This window comes from Myotis davidii, unplaced genomic scaffold (genome assembly GCF_000327345.1).
Source record: "Myotis davidii unplaced genomic scaffold, ASM32734v1 scaffold77, whole genome shotgun sequence".
NCBI lineage: Eukaryota > Metazoa > Chordata > Mammalia > Chiroptera > Vespertilionidae > Myotis > Myotis davidii.
In genome coordinates this window covers 1,042,298-1,056,262 of record NW_006289713.1, presented here as the reverse complement: position 1 = coordinate 1,056,262, position 13,965 = coordinate 1,042,298, and the positions used below count along the sequence as shown (strand labels likewise).

General features: G+C 53.0%; 1 long non-coding RNA gene across 1 annotated transcript in view; it reads right to left on the bottom strand.

Annotated features, from left to right (window-relative positions):
- Window positions 1-2,481: 2,481 nt before the first annotated feature.
- The window catches only part of LOC107182852, a 17,924-nt gene continuing 6,440 nt past the window's right edge, over window positions 2,482-13,965 (bottom strand). The window contains exon 2 of the long non-coding RNA XR_001513605.1: window positions 2,482-4,563. This is a non-coding gene — a long non-coding RNA (uncharacterized LOC107182852). The remainder of the gene's footprint in view (window positions 4,564-13,965) is intronic.

The following is a 13,965-nucleotide window of genomic DNA, read 5'->3' as shown; positions in this document are numbered from 1 at the left end:
CACTGTCCTGGGGCTTTTGTTATACTACCCACTGCTGTCATCCAGGCCAGAGCCTGCTGGTGCCGCCTCCAGGAAGCCTGCCTGGGCTGGACTAGCATTGGGAGGAGCTCAAAGCAGTGGCCTTCATCCTCATCAAGCACCCAGACTAGGACTTGTCCCATCACACTCATTAGGTTGCAAGTTGCAGCAACAGGGTTGGGACCCCACTCTTGGAAGATGCCATCGTCACCCAGCCTGCCTGGGCCTCGGGGCTGTGCTAGACAGTGGGAGCCAGGGCTGCACTGGATATTCCCCGACATTACTGACCAGAATCCAGGGCAAGGCCCCAAATTCTGATCACTGATGGCCTGGTGTTTGAACACAATCCCTAGAAAGAAGCTGTTAGCCCTCACTGGGTCCAGGGCTGCCAGTTGCTATGGGAGACAAGCCTGGGCAGCGTCAGGAGATGCCAGGAGCTGGGGAAAGATCAGGTGGGACAGCGCTCAGTGGCTACAGTGGGTGTCTGGTTGCCCGGGTTTACACCTAGCTGAGTGTCTGATGGGTGCTTTTCCCTCTTGGAGTCTCAGCTGATATCTGGAGGGGGACCCACCTCCAGGGTTGTGAGGTAATGTAAGCGCCCAGCCTGCTGCCTGGCACACACTCAGCCCTCAGTCAATGTAGCTTTCGCCCTGTTCACGCCACCAGGCTCAGGGCTGGAGAATCCAGGTCATTTCTGCAGACCTGGGCAAGGCCTGCCCCGGCGCAAAGGGAAAGGTCCCGACAAAATCTCCCCCTTCCTGGGCCCCAGTGTCCTCAAGGCACAAGTGTGCACTGGTGCATGTGCACAAACACACACACTCACACACCTGGCTTCGCTCCCGGGGACCCAGCCACCTGCTGGAAAGCCAAGAGCTGCCTTTTCAAAATAATGATTAAGAATCAGCATTGACTATTCAAATCGAAAGTCCCCAAACGCTCCGTGGGGTACCCAGCTCCTCTGGAGCCTGTGGGTAAAAAGCTCTTACCATAGTGGAAAAAGTAGTCGGCTGGAACGGAAATCTTCCTCAATTTAGCTGAGTCATTTTCTTGTGGTTAAGGAAGTCAGGTCACCTCAGGCACTTCCCCTGATGCCCATGGCCCAGGAAGTCTGGGGACCCCAATCTATACTCCCCTCATGCCGCCTCCAGCTAACCCCGGGCTCCTCCCAGCAGAGCCCTGGCAGTAAGGTACCCCCCCCCCCACCTCCAGCTTCCAGGAGCTGCTTCCTGCTCCCAGGTGGGAGTCCAGAGCCCTGGGGACCCGGGAACCAGGGGCACATGGCAGGGAGGTGTCCACTTCTCCACTGTGGGCAACAGTGAAGTGGACAGGCCCATGGCCCGGGCAGTTCCAGGGCTGCTGGGCTCCGGGCACCCATAGGCCCACTGTCTTGGGCCCCGTCGGGCTCGCTGCAGCTGGCGATGGGGACTCCGACCCACTGAGGAGCCGAGCCTGTCGTGAGATGCCTGACCCAAGAACGGCGGGTTCCTGCTCAGCCTCCGCGCCCCATGTGATGCGAGCTGCTTCTGGTTGGTGCTCTCATCGGGCCGCGGCTGTGGAGACCCTTAGGAAGCTCCCAGCCGCCGTTCTCTGGGAAGATGGAGGGACACCGTCGGTCACCCATGTGGACAGCCTTGCATGCAGGCTGCAACAGTGCCTGGCAGGGAGGGGGCTGGCCCTGTGGGCTGTGGAGACTCCAGGTGTGCCTGTGCCATGTGTCGGAAACCAGGGATCTCTTGGATGCCCCCCACACCCCCGAACCCTGGGCTTCCGACCCGGGTACTCTTCCCGGCACCCGGAACCAGCAGGAGCCGTGAGGCTGCCCAGCTGTCTGCCCTCAGCTTCTCCGTGGCCATGCTCTGCTGGAGCTTCCTGTCCTGCCTGAGGAATGGGAATGCGGATGCTCATAGGCCAGGATTGTTGGGAAATTAAAGGAATGGCAGGGTCAGAGGGAGACAGGAGGCCAAGCCCCCAGGTGTGTGTGGAGTATTTGGGGGGTAGGAGCCCATATCAGATCCCTATGCTTCAATTGTGGGGTTCAAGAGCTAGAGTCACATCCCCCCCTAGGTATCCGAGGTCACCCCATGGAGCTCCTCTTGACAGAGTGCCAGGGTGCAGAGCAACCAGCAGAACATTACCTGCGTCCCAGAAGCTGTGACAGGGACCCGGGCCTGGAGGACTGTGAGGCCAGGAGCGAGGGGTGGTGCTGTCGGGGCCCAAGTGGAAGCCCAGGTCAGAAGGATCAGGGGTCCCATAGCAGATGCCAGGGAGGCCCACCTCCCTCCCTCTCAATGCCCAGCAGGCGCCCCCTGGCCCGGCCCTGGGGGCTCTGTCACCCAGAGTCATCCCACACCCACTTGGACTGGGTCCGCCCAAGGCTCTGGCAGCCAGTGTTTGGGAAATTAGGTGAGGGGGGCCTGGGACGAGGGTGAGGAAGGGAACTATTTATGTCTAAAAGTCATCTTGAAATTTTCAACATATTTTTTATTTTTCAAAACAAAAGCTCTACACGTTGGGGGTGGAGGGTGGGTGAACCTCGCTCTGTGGGAAATGAGTCAGACAGCCATAAAATGTGTTTTTCTGAGCCGAGGGGATTATTTTACATCTTGTGGCATGAAGACACGGAGAGGAAGCCTCCCCGTGGTCCCTGGCGGGCTCCCTGCTCGCCAGCCCGGGCCCTGGCATCGCCCACATCCCTGCCCCGGGCTCTGGCCCCCCCCCCCCCCAGGGGAGAGGAGGGCTACTGCGCCTCCCTAGGCCTCGCTTCTCACCTCCCAGGCCTCTCCCCTCTTCCTTCGCGACCTCACCTCCCATTCTTTGAGGCAAGACTGAGGCTATGAAGGGGTGGCCTCATGGTGGGTCCCAGCGTCACCATCTACAGTCTGCAAACCTGGGTAAAATCCAGCGGCCTCAGGGAACTTCCTACCCCTAATCTGATGGACAGGCTGGTGGGGGGACCATCCCCACCCCCCACCCTCAGAGCAGCTTAAGAAAGCATCTGCATGTTCAGTGAAGGGGTTTCCTTCCTCACTGTCCAGCAGTGTCCTTGAGTGTAGATGAGTGAGGGGCACAAGGGGCAACCTTTCCTTTGGAGGCCCTTCCAAGGCCAGATGGCAGGAGTCCTCTCGTCACCTCCTCTAGCCAGCACCCTCCCGCCACCCCGCCGCCCTTCGCCCCCAGCAGCTTCTCCAGGCTCTGGTCCCAGGGAACAGGAAGCACAACCCCATCCCAGTGGCTGGAGGCCTCTGAAGGGCTGAAATCAAGGAGCTCCAGGGGTTCACAGGGACAGGACCTGGTGGCTTTGAGGCCTCAGGAGACAAGAGGCCACTAACCCTTCCTCTCCCTCCATGCAGGGGCTCTGCCCAGCGCTTCTGAAGTCTGCCCATTGCTGTGTGTCTCCCCTGCCACCCCATCTCCATGGGCTAGAGTCACAGACCCCATGGAGAGGCTAGTGCCCGTGGGGAGAGGCTGCTGGGAGCTTCAGGGGCAGAAGTCAGGAATGAATGTGGGGCCAGAATTACATTCACTGACTCCAGAAGCTCTTCCTCTGCTGTGGTCATGGACCCCTTTGTCCCTGGAGGCAATGACAAAGGATTTACCCTGAGTCCTCCTCCCTCTCTGTGAGCTTCAGTTCTTCCTGGGACAAAGGGCAGGGACAGGGTTCCCCCTTGTTTTGCTGCCTCAGAATCATTTCCTCTCAATCCAGTCACAACACCTGGATTCTCCTTGAAGTACCTCCCCTCCCCCACTCTCATTCCATGCAGTGTGAATGGGGCTGACTCCCTCCCCATCCCCCAAAGCATTTGTGCATATGGGGGGAGGGGGATAGGGACAAGGTCAGTTAGTATCCTCTGTCCTCCTGGACAGTGGCTGGCTCAGTGATGAGCCTGTGGTCCAGCAGAATCCAACTCCAGGATTTTTGATGAAACTCTTCAAAAGCTGAAGCTCTATTCTGGGTTGCTGGGTATCTGTTTAGAGGCTTTGGGTTACTGGGAACGCCTAACAGGAAACTGCAGCCAGCACAAAGCAGGCAAAACCATGAGATGCAGTGAGAGAGGACTCCTGACAACATAGGCTGGCTGCTGGATGCAGCCGTGCCTGAAGACACATCCCGCTGTGCACTTGTTTTCTCTATTGCACTTGGCTCTATGTGTGAGTCACCAACACAGGGCAGGTGTTTTGGGGAGCCGAGCCAGTGTGATATGCTCTTTTTGGTTTAGGCTTTTCAAAATAGGATTCTGCAAGAATTTGTAAGCCAGTCACCTAGAGCTAAGGACCAGCCTGGAGGGAGGGCCCAGCCAGAGCAGCCAGCACGCAGTTAGGGTCACCAGCCACAGAAGCCCAGGCCTGTGGGCAACAGGAGAGGCAGGGCGACCGCACTGCAGGAGACTCTCCACAGAGGCCACCCTCCAGGGCCAGTTTGGGAGCCCCCTTCATGGGAAGTAGCTTATGATGTTCAAATTATTAAATTTATAAAGAAAACCAGCAGGATGTTCTTTACCTTCATCTTTCTTTCTGTCCAATGGGCACTTCTGCTTGCTGAGGGCACTGAAAGTGGTGGAGAAATTATCAGTTTTGTTAGATGTTTGTTGGCATTTCTACCACTAGAATGTAGGCTCCATGGGGGCTAGCTTATTGCTGTGTCCGGACATGGGGAGCGCTTGGCACTCAGTAAACATTCGGTGAATGAAGGGAAAGACTTGGTGTGTGACTCCCCTGCTCAAAATCCTCTGATGATCGCCCGGCCAGTATGGCTCAGTGGTTGAGTGTCGACCCATGAACCAGGAGGTCACAGTTCTCTTCCCTGTCAGGGCACAAGCACATGCCTGGGTTTTCAGCTCGGTCCCCAGTGGGGTCGTGCAGGAGGCAGCCAGTCAATGATTCTCTGTCATCGTTGATGTTTCTATCTCTCCCTCTCCCTTCCTCTTTCTGAAATCAATAAAAAAAATCCTTTGATAGTATCCCAACTCAGTTAAAAGATGTAAAATTGACATTTCTTCCTCTGCCTTGCAGGCAGAGTGACTGTGTCATTTATTGAATAAGCAGGGATGCAAAAAAAAATTCCTTTGGAACAGTGGGGGTAAGCCAGGACTGTCCGCAGCAAGCCGGGATGCATGGCTCCCGACCCAGGGCCTGCAGAGAGCTGGACTCAGCCCCTTCTCTCGCCTCTTTCTGAGCCTCCCCTCATCAGGCCACACTGGCCTTTCACTGGAACTTTGCTCTCCCTGTTTTTTCACCTGGAGACATCATTTGGGTGCCTGGATCTTTCTTGTCGCTTTGGTTTCCACTGAACGCTGCCTCCTCAGGGGCCTTCCCTGACCACCCGCCCCACCCAGGCAACCTCTGCCATCAGGTCCAGTTTCCTTATCCTCACTCCTTGCACCTGGCTCTGTGCCTGAGCCCCCAGCATGGGGGCAGGTGGGGAGTGAGCCCAAAGTTTTGGGAACACAGTTCTCAAGCATCTGTCACCTCTCAGTAGATGCTTGTGTTCCCAGCTCTCATGTCCAAAATGAAAGTGAAGGGAGGCAAACTTCAGTTCATGAGGGAGGTGGGGAAGCGAAAGGCAGAGGAGAGGGAGGAAACAGGCTGGGCGGCAGGCAAGTTGGGATTTTTCCCATGAAAAACACTAGGCCCACTGAGTCCACCCCAGAAATCACTTTGACCTCAGTCACTGGGAGGCCTCTTTTAGGAAGTATCTGGAACCTGAATGGGAACGTAGATTGGAAAGTAGCTCCCCAGGGTGACACCCCCAGCACACACTGGCACAGATTGTGCAGCCAGACACAAGACACCAGATATGTTTACCGTTTTCCTAATTCCCCCGTCCTCTCTGATACTGGGGCTCTATGAAATTGTCACAGCCGTGGCTGTCATCCGGCTCTGTGCGCCGAGCACGCACGCGGGCGTTTGTTTACAGAATGCAGCCGGCAGCAGGCCTTCATGTGGGCTCCGACCCACCCCTTTGGCTGCCACGAAGGGCTGGCCCCCCTCCAGGATTCCCAGGCAGATTTGCTTCTCCAGATTCTTTAAAGTAAAAAACCTGAGTATTAGTGATCACTCAGGGTCTTGGCAGAAAACCAAACTCAGCCCTAATGGTTCCAGTAAAGGGATGTTAACAAAGGGACTGTTTATGGGGTGTGACCAGGGTTGAGGGAATCAAGAAGGGATGTTGAGGCCCTGACAGCCGTAATTGTCACCACTGTAGGGCTTCAGGGGCAAGGTGAGGCATTGGTGCTGCCAGAGCCCAGTGAGAACCAGACCCCAGGAGGGAACAGGACAGGCCACCTGACAGTGGGTGCAGTCTCCGGGGCATGCAGTCTCCGGGACATGCAGTCTCTGAGACATGCAGTCTCTGAGACATGCAGTCTTGGGGACACTGAAGCAGGCAGAGAGCAGAGAAGAAACACCCAGCCTCTGTCTTCCTCATCCCTCTGATCTCCTGTGAGTGCCTACCGTTACCAAACCCACCAGGAAGCCAGAGGCATGGGAGGCCGTCAGTATGGCCCACACAGGTCCAGCTCCCAGGGCAGGGAGCAGGAGTGGACTGGATCTGAATGCAAACAAAGAACAACCAACGTGATCAGGGACAATTCTATGGCCAAGCTTGGTAGAAACCCTTTTCTTATCCCCTAAATCTCTCTTGAATCTGTCACTTCTGTGCCCCAAGGTGTTGACCACCATGATGCATCCTCCACTCTTCAGTGCTCTCCCCGGCTCCTGTTGATCTTGGCATGTTGACCAAAGTGTGAACCCTGCTTGTGCGAGTGTGACAGTGTGACTTAGCTGATCTCCAGCCACACACACCTCTTGTCCTCCACCCCCTGCCCTGCTCCTCACTGTGGCCACACTGGACACTTTTCAGTACCTAGAATGTCATGCGTCTTCCCACTGCTGAGTTTTGTATATGCTGAGTTTTATAAACGCTGCCTGGATTCTCTTGATTCAACCCACCAAGTCTTCAGATCTCAGCTTTAAAAACCACACCCTTGAGAACAACTCCCCTGAGCCCACAAAGTGGGCGAAGGCTCCTTCTCATCACCCTGGATTTCCTACTTCATAATCTGTATCACAAGTGTAATTAACTAATCAATTGAGTAACTCTGTTTATTGTCTGTCTCCCTAGAGATGGCGATCACCACAAGAGCCTGCTCTGTCTGTCTGGTTTGCTGCTCTGCCCCAGCACAGTGCCTTGTACATAGTAGGTACTCCACAAGTACTTGCTGAGTGACTGAAGAGATAACTTTCAGCAATAGTAGGCCCATCCTTGCACTGAAAACAACTAAAAATGCTGAATAAATTTAAAAAATTTAAAAATATCCTATATAATAAAAGCCTAATATGCAAATTGACAGAAGGGCGGAACAACAGGTCACTATGATGTGAACTGACCACCAGGGGCAGATGCTCAATGTGGTGATCAATGTGCTCCCAGAGGTGGAGCACTGCTCAGCCAGAAGCCAGGCTCACGGGAGCCTCTCCTGCCTCCAAGGCAGCACTAAGGAGCAGTGAACTGAGCAGTAAGGAGCAGCGAGCAGGCAGGCATTAAGGAGAGAGGACTCCTGGACTGTGAGAAGGATGTCCAATTGCTGGCTTAGGCTTGCTCTCCGTGGGAGTTGGATATCCTCCAAGGGGTCCTGGACTGTTAGAGAGTGCAGGCCGGGCTGAGGGACCCCCCTGTCCCCAAGTGTATGAATTTTCATGCATTGGGCCTCTAATATATACATTGGCATATATTAAAAGCACTAATGAGTTGGCAGTATAAAAGGGAATTGGCAGGCCAAAATTGAGGGGAGAAAAATCCAGACAGGTAAGCAAGAATAGAAGCCACGTTTTAACTGAGGCATTTCTGATGCCCCAAAATTTTAATTTTGTTTTGATACCCTCATGGAATGAGATAGAAGTCAAATCCCAGAGCTCACACAGGTAAGGCCATAAGACATCACCCCACATTGGTGTGGAACTCCAAAGAACTACTCCCTCAGATAAGTGTGAACCAGAAGTAGACCAGCTCTCACATGATCTTGCAGTCTAAGTTTTCATCTCCTGGTTGGGCTATGGAACCTCAAGTCTTCAGGTTATTAAGGTGATCCTGGATTAGCAGTATTCCTCTATTGTCTGGCAGGAGCAAATAAAAATGCTCCCTAGTGAAAGGTACTTTTGTCTTAAGTCTAAAATTTTTCTTTCAAATAATTTTTCTAAAAGATGGTCAGACACACAAGAAGTGGAAACTAGGAGAATCAACAGGAAACAGAAATAGACCCTTGAGAATTAAAATTGTTGACCATAAAAGAGTTTTGCACAAGATCTTTAAAGAAATAAGACATGCTTAAAGATAACTGTAAGGAATGGGAGTCTACAAAATGTGACATTGTAGACCTGAAAAAAGGATTGAGTTGAATCTCTAGAAATAAAAACTATAATAACCAAAATTAAGAGCTCAGTGGACAAGTTTAACTACAGAGTAAACACAGCTGAGAAAAAAATTAGGAAATCGGAAAAGAAGTCAGAAGAAATTATCACAATGTGGAACATAGAGACAAAAAGAAAATATAGAAGAGATGATGTGAGATAAAGAGGAAGAGAAGGTCTGACATATGTTCATATTGTCCCTGAAGGAGAGGAGAGAAGAAATGGAGCAGAGGCAATGTTTTAAAGATTAATATGTAAGAATTTTCTGGGACCAATCAACGAATGAAGGCATGCACTGAACCATTTAATGGTTAGTTTTCCTTTGGTGATATAACTCCATGCTTCAGACAACTTGGAGCTCAGAAAATACTCATGGGAGACTCTGGACCCAGTCTGCTCTTGGCCAGTGGCCATGATGTTGTACAATACCAAGTTCAATGTAGCAAACAAAGGACACAAGAAAAAGATGGAAAATCAACTCTTGCCTGTTTCCTGCCTCTGCAGTTCCTCCCTGCCCTCTATAGCACCATTTGGGCAGCCCTGAGATGACCACGGCTGCATCTTCCTGCTCCTTCTTCCCTCCCATAGGCCTTACTGACCTGTCACTGGGAGGTAGCAGAACGCCATTCTCCAGGGTCCCGCCACAGTTAACTGGGGTGCAGTAGCATGCGCGGGTAGAGTGAGAAAGTCCTCTGTTCTATCCTGATGTAATACTAACAGGACACCCATATGCTGTGCCCCTTCTCTCCTCTGACCCTGGTCTCCCATGACTGGACTCTGGTTGGGCTCTCAGAGGTATGTGGTGGAGACTTATGACCAGCTGGCTCATATGGTCTGGTTATGGCTGGGTGGGGGATCTGAAAGAGAAGGTGATGCTAGAGTGTCCCTTTGCCATAACTGAAGAAGGCTTGATGATACCAACACCACCTTCAACCCCAGGCCTCAACATGGGCCAAAGAGCTCTGATGTCTCTCATTGTCTAGCTCACCAATGTCACCTACAACCAGATGGCAAGGATTTAGAAGTTGGACTCCAGAGAAAGGAGGGGAATCATCCAACCCTTGGTTCTGCAGCCGTCTGGCTCTCAACCCCGAGCTCTCTTGGGTGGGAGAGTGACCTGGCTGGCAAGCAGGTAGTTTGTTTTTGACTCAGACTCCCCTCTTGGCTGCCAGGTGACCTGGTCCTGGTCTTCCTCAGTGTGACTCGTCCTGGGATCAGGTTCTTGTGGTTGTTCTGTTCTGGAGGGACACCCATTCATCATCTTGCCTCTGGGAATCCTGGCACACCTTTCAGACATGCTCAAACAGAGAGACTGCCAAACCTGTGCCTGGCCACACAGCAGGTGTGTGGTGAGGTGAGGACATACATGGTCTCACACCCCCAGTGGGTGGAAATGCAGGCCCAGCCCTATGTAACCAACACTGGGCCTGGGTGCTGTGAGCAGCTCCACGGTAGAGCCTCTTGGAGGCCCTGGTCCACCCTGGCCCTCCAGCATGAGCCAGATTTTCCCAGCCCCAGCAGCAGGCCCGCCAAACCACTGTGCTATGTGGGTACCAGTCCCAGTGTCTTGTCTCATGGGAAAAGCAGAAAGGGATGGCCAACTGCACTTGACCTCCCAGCCCATGGTGAGTACAGATGGGGGAGAGGGGGGCATGTGGACTCCCAAACCTGGCTCTGTAATGTCTCTGACATGCCATTCCAATTTCTGAAATTCTCTAAGATGTTCCAAACAGCATGCAGTTGATTTAATTTTAAAAATTAAAAACTAAAGTAAATTAAGTTGAGGAATGTTGGGTGGAAGTGGGAGCAGGGGAGGGCATCATGGAGTAAAGTCAATGATGAGAGTCTTGGGAAAACATGAGCATTTCCCTCTCCGGTGTGGATTTGGGAGTGGAGACGTTTCAATTTTTGATTCTTCCCCCACCTTGGTCTCATCATGGTCCCGGCGGACCAGCTCCACGGTGAGCAGCTGGGCCTCTGGTGAGCCTGGTGCCACACAGCGAGTAGAGGACCGGGCGGTTTGCTCTTCTTTCTAATGCGGCGCACACACACCCTGGGCAGCGCTGTCCCACATAATTATACAAAGTGCACATCACTCAAGATGCTCATCTCGCCTCTGACACATTTCGGGCTGTGAGCCATTGTCCCCACCTCCCCTGGCTCAGGGGCCCAGCCCATGACTCACAGGCCTCCACCTTTCTCCAACAAGATCGCTTCTCAAATAGAGGTTATCGGGCCTCGGTGAACTTGGGAATTGCTCTGGAGGGCCGTTTGCCCCTCTCGGGCCGGATAGCTCCTTCAGCCCCAAGTTTATACACTCACAGCATGCTCCGGCACCTGTGCCTGCGCCCACACGGTGCCACTCTCCCCTCGGGGTCGCCCACGGCCCAGGCCTGTTCTCTCTTCTTTCTGCTGCCCTGCACCAGCCCAGCTGGCTTGGCTAGGGAGGGGCCAGTGATTGAAGGCAGGGGTCCTCAAACTTTTTAAACAGGGGGCCAGTTCACTGTCCCTCAGACTGTTAGAGGGCCGGACTATAGTTTAAAAAAAAAAACTATGAACAAATTCCTATGCACACTGCACATATCTTATTTTGAAGTAAAAAAACAAAACGGGCACAAATACAATATTTGTATTTGCATGTGGCCCGCGGGCCGGAGTTTGAGGACCCCTGCCTTAAGGCCTCCTGGACCCTCTCCTTACCTGCTGCCCTCCCTCGACAAGTGGTATCCAATTGTTTCCTGTGCTTGGCAGTGAGGTGGGGGTGTGCAAGAGCTGCCTTCCTTCCTTTCCTAAGAGGTTTGCTCATTAACTCGAGTAACTCTCAAGGTGGCAGTCCTGGCAGCAAAGGGGAAAGCAGGGTAGGTTTCTGGAGCAATTTCCTGTTGGTGATCCTAGCTCTAGGGAAGCTTGGCCAAGGCCTCCTCCCACCAGCCTCTGTGGCCCCTCCTTACTCCTCCAGAACCCCAGGAGCTTCCCTGTGTGGGAGCCCAGTCAGGCCTCCCCACAGGGCAGAGGGCAGTCTCTCTCCTTCCTTTCCTGGCTGAAGCTGGGTCAGGCACATGGGAACCAGCTGTTTGGCCAAGGACTGAGAATACCTAGGAGGGGACTGAGAGGGGTCAGGGGGCCAGAGGTATCCTCCCGGACACACAAAGCGTATCCTTCTGCTCGCCTGCCACTAGCAAGGGAGGGCAGGGCAACCCTATATGCTGAGGTCCCAGCTTCCCAAATAGAGAAGTTACTAGAGAGGCGCATGGGGTCCAAACAAGAGGGCATCTCAGGATTTGGGGAGGCTGATGCCCCAGTCAGAATACTTGTTCTCATTAACAGGAGTCATCACCTAGGATTCTGCACTTGTGTTAAGAATCTTTTCCTACAACAAGTACACGGGCACCCTTCTAGCGCGGCCGAGAGCAGAGAAGGAGGGTTTGACCTCAGACTCAGACTTCAAGGTTATGGCAAAGAGGGCTCTGCATCCAGGAGGAGCGCATTAAGTGCCTTTTAAGCAGATGAAAGACATCCTGGAAAAAAATTCTAAGCAACATTAAAATGACTTTAGTAACTTGATTATTCGGGGTACTGGATTTTGCCCTAAATTATTCAGACGACTGTCGCCTTCCAGGGAAGTTTGCAGGGACCTAGGCGGCCATCCCCTCCCGCTCTGCCTCTTGCCCCAACCCACAGCCATGGCAACCTCGTTAGCCAGAGCCAAGTGTCTCACAAGCTTTGACAGTTTACCTTTCACAACAACTTGATGACATGTACTAGTTTTGCATACATTTTGCATAGAAGGAAACGGAAGCTCAGAGAGCTGAAGAGACTTGGTGAGGGTCACAGAATTAGTAAGAGGCACGGCCAGGAGTCAGTGTTTCATGGCCCGTGGGAGGTGGGCCATCCTGATCATGGGAGAAAGAGGAGACTTCCGTTTATCACCTGTGAGCAAATTGTCCGCTTCCAGAACGCAGCGCAGTGCACATCTCAAGCATGTACCACACTAGGGCCTCTGGGCTGGATGCACCTGCCTGACAGTGATTGCTGGCCTACTGGGAGCCCGGCTCTGCAGAGCAGCGGTGGCCTTTTGCCCATAGGCAAGTGGCACTTGCATTGCTGAATTAGACATAGTCTTAAGCATTCCAGGTACCAGTGCCTTCAAATTGTTCTGGGGTAAGTCCTTTGTCCTGTGGACTCCTGGGTTAAGGCCAATTAAACTGCTGCCAGGTCGGGTTTATTCCCTATAAATCAGTGGGAATGTGGTCACATGAAGTTTAAATATCAGATTAAAATCAAATTAGTGGGAAAATGTAGAACAAATTGCCTTCAAGTACAGTGAATGAGTCTATTTTTAAAATGTTACTGTACCAGGCAAAATAATGAAGCAAACACATTTCCTAACAGCACAGAGACACGGTGTTGGGAGCGATTTGTCATGCTTAGTCACTGTAATTGCTCTAGCAAAACTGAGGAATCAAATAAAATGTGTTTGCAAATTGTAAATCATCAAGGCCACTTCAGACGGGTCCTAACCTGATGTTGAAGGTCACAGCGGCTTCCTCTGGGGCAGGTGCCCCATCCCTGACACTCCCTTGCCCCCACTCATGGGCAGAGGCTGTGCTTTCACGTCCAGCTGAGACCATTGCCCAAAGCCTGAAGAAAGGCCGCTTAACCAGCCACGTTTCTTCACCAGCCAGAGCAGCATGGATTCCTGGGGGGCACCAGGGAGAGTGCTCCGGAGGTTTGAGGAGGAGGTGGGGGCTCTGTGAGGCCAGTGGCTGCTCGGGAAGGAGAGGCGTTCTTTCTGGGGAAAGATTGGCTGCCACTTGCCAAGCAGCAGAAATATCTTTGGATCTGGAGGGCTTGGTACAGGCCATGATGGTTCCTTTTAAGACCTGTCTGGGTCCTGGGTGACAAGTCCTGGTCCTAGGCCACCACATTTGGCCACTGGTGTTCCCATCCGTGGGCCATAAAGACTTTGTCAGTCATCCTGGAGAGACACAACCCCGAGAGACCTTTACAGCAGAGACACGTGATCCCAGCTGCCTGTGCCTGGGAGCGGCTCCAGCCAGCAGCCTTGGGCGCACCTCACCGCCTCTCCTGGACCCCTTCCCTTTCCTGGGCCCCTCCCTTCTCCTGGACCCCTCCCCTCTCCTGGAAATCCCACCTCCTTCCGGTACACTCTCCCCCAGAGCATGGCCATCTCCTGGGGCCTGGCTAGACCCTGGTTCTGGTAGTAAAAAATTCACACAGAGGTGTTGAGGATGATCTACAACTAGATTGGTTACCTTTCTTAGGATTCTTGCATTAAAAAATGAAATTCGTAGAAGCCGTGACTCATGTAGAACGAGCCTTATTTCGAGTGCTCTTGTGTTTCTTCCACATGGTGACCCTGGTCCTCCAAGTCCCTGCTTGGTGCACCTCAGGCCGATCCAATGAACCCTTGAGTGGGAAGGTGAGGCGGGGGATGGTTCTTAAAAGAGGAGAGAGATGAGTTGCAGAGAGATCATGCATTCACACACGTGTTGAAGACCTGCCATGGGCCAGACACTG